We start from the raw sequence: 3,084 nt of genomic DNA, 5'->3' as shown, positions 1-3,084 counted from the left end.
AACCCTTTCATTAACACTAAACTGTCCCCTAACATGTACCGCAAACCTAACCCTTTGGCATACCCTAAACCATACCCGTTCCTTAACCCTAACCCTAACCTTAACGCTAACCCTAACACTAACCCTAAACCTTACCCTAACCTGTACCCTAATCCTAACCTGTACACAAACACTAACCCATACCCTACCACGTACCCTTACCCTATCCCCTTGTCGTACCCTAACCTGTACCCTAAAGAGTACCCATTCCCTAAGCCTAAGCCTAACCCTAACCTTAACCCTAAACCTTAACCTAATGCATACCCTAATCCTAACCTTTGTACTAACCCTAAACCATACCCGTTCCCTGACCCTAACCCTAACCCTAATCCTAACCCTAACCCTTACACAACCCGTACCCTAATCCTAAGCCTAACACTAACCCGTAGCCTAACATGTACCCTAAACCCAACCCGTTGTCATACCCTAACCTGTACCATAAACCATACCCTTTCCTTAATCCTAACCCTACCTTAACCCTAAACCTAACACTAACCCTAAACCTTACCCTAACCCATACCCTAATCCTAACGTGTACACTAACTCTAACCCATACCCTAACATGTACCCTAACTCTAACTCGTGTCATACCCTAACCTGTACCCAAAACCATATCCATTCCCTAACCCTATACTTAACCCTAACCCTAACCCTTACCCTAACGTTTACCCTAATCCTAATCCATACACTAACACTAACCCATACCCTAACAAGTAACCTAAACCTAACCTGTTTTCATACCCTAACCTGTACCCTAAATCATACACCATTCCCTAACCCTAACCTTAACCCTAACCCTTTCCTTTGAATACTGGGTTGGGGATGAATTACTTGTTGTCGGTAATTTGTTGGGGGATTGCTACACTGACTTGGAGCTGGAATGATGTGTGGCATATCCAGTGTGTCAGCTGTCATGTTGACATCAAAGATAGGGTCTGTGAGTCAACATCCATTGAAAATAGCTCCCTCTGAAAGTCATCTTCAGTCTGGGGCTTGGGTTTGTCAGGTGATAATCTTTATGTCTTCTTCTTCTTTCTCTGGTTGCTTCCCAAGCACATTTCCATCCGGGGTGCACCAGAAGAGGAATTCTGCCTTTCTAAAGTGCTGCTTCCATAAAGGGTTGAGAAATCCTGGGCAGGAATATCTTTAAGAAGATTCATGAGCTTCGGGTGGTTCTTGGTGTTTCCAGCCTTCGAAGAGACAGGTGGCGGCATGTGATGAGGAGGGTCAGACTTGAGCCAATGGTAGACACCCCGTTCCCTGTTATTTGCAACAAACTGGTAAGAACTTGGTTCTGAGACACCTTGCTGAAGTCCTCCCCATGGCTCACAGACTCATGCCTATCTTTGATATTCATGCTCATATTAAACAAGGTAATATGGACCCCCAGAAATGTGTTGGTTGGTGTAGTGGTACCACTCATTGGGTTGTTGCCTGTGGTCATGCCATACCCTGGGCTGCTAGCCAGAGGCAGGTTCTTTTTCACCATGTCTTCAACTGTCTCTGCAATGAGGGACAGTGCTGGGGTGTTGGTCTGAATGGTTTCAGCTTTCTTCCAAATAGCCCTCATTGTTACAGGGATGGACATACATATTTGAACAACTTTGGCAATGAAGTCATCTGTGAAGATGAGTGCATCTGACAGTCCCTTGTAGAGTTTACAGCTCACATGTTTTGAGTCCTGTATATCCATTACCACAGACACCAGGGAGTCATTCACAGGGTGCTGAAAAGATATGCTGAAACGGGACTCTGAGAGCGGACACACTTCAAATTGGAGGAACCCAGGAGAATCTTCTTTCAGAATAGTTCTTTTGACACAGCTTCCAATTAGGGTGTATTAAGCCCCTTGGTGTCTGATCAGATTCAGGATAAGGGGAACCCAGCCAGTGTGCTGAAAGGTGATTTTGCTAACAAGGTTCCTGGTAGATTTCTACCATCTGGAAGTGGAGCATCCTTGTTGAGGAAATAGCAGTGTGGCTGACCTGGAACAGCAGCATAAAATCACATGTTGTGATTCAAAGATACAAGGTCAGGGTCCTTTGACATCTCAAAGTGAGTGATCGGTTCATAGATGGGTACATAAGTTGCCTGGGTTTCAAACAATGGAATTCCTGTGCAGTTCTGAAGTTTCTGAACAAATGCTCTAGATACTGGGATTGGCTGGGGAAATTTCAAGAAGAAACAGGCAGGAAGATCCACACTCTTCGCACTGGTGATTGAGGAGAAGGAGGGAGTCCATTTGTTGTCAACTGGATGTGACCCCATAATTAATGGTGCAGTTGGGAGTTTATACATAATAGATGTTCCTTCAATTGTCACTGATGCATTCATGCCCAAAGATCAAGGAACATTATTCTTGTGCAAAACGATAGGGGATGTAGTCTTATCATCCAGCATGTCAGAAGGAGAAGCATAATACTTCAAGTTAATTAAATGACCCCCACTTCTTGGAGTGAGATAGCCAACAGTTCCATGAAGAATCTTATCCAAGGGACCAGCATTCGTTACTTTCCAATACATAACTGCCGTTTTAGATAGATCTTGTTCTAGGGATTGGAGAGCCAAGAACATTTGGTCTTCAGTTTGTTATCCCCTGGAAGGTTATAAAGATTAACAAGACCCTTAAGTTGCTTAGAAAATTCATCAAAATTTTTCCCCCTTAGCTGCTGTACAAACTCTGGACAGATCACAGGATTCTCTCCATGGTGAGCCACTTTTACATCACAAACCTGTCCTGTAGGATCTAACTGCACTTCCACATAGAACATATCTGATGTGATGTAACATTCAGTGTCACTGGCACTGAGATGACAGCCCAGTCCATTCTGGCTTGCTATAGACTCCAGTCAGTCATTGCTGGTAAAGATGTTACATGACTTGATGCACAAGCTTAATGGTTTCACTCCAAGTTCTACTTTGGTTAAATTTTGCATGGAGCCATTCCAAGAGAGAACTCATCTTGCTCACACTTTCGGACTCCTCGGTTTCCCCCTGAGCCCTCATCCTGACAGCAGGGAGAGCCTGAGTCCTACACAAGAGGAT

General features: G+C 44.3%; 1 pseudogene; it reads right to left on the bottom strand.

Annotated features, from left to right (window-relative positions):
* Positions 1 to 507: 507 nt before the first annotated feature.
* LOC101279778 (mediator of RNA polymerase II transcription subunit 1-like) lies at positions 508 to 2,799 on the bottom strand (annotated as a pseudogene).
* Positions 2,800 to 3,084: the final 285 nt, after the last annotated feature.

Source organism: Orcinus orca, chromosome 10, assembly GCF_937001465.1.
Source record: "Orcinus orca chromosome 10, mOrcOrc1.1, whole genome shotgun sequence".
NCBI lineage: Eukaryota > Metazoa > Chordata > Mammalia > Artiodactyla > Delphinidae > Orcinus > Orcinus orca.
The sequence above is the reverse complement of the archived record's forward strand: the minus strand, read 5'-3'. Positions and strand labels throughout refer to the sequence as shown.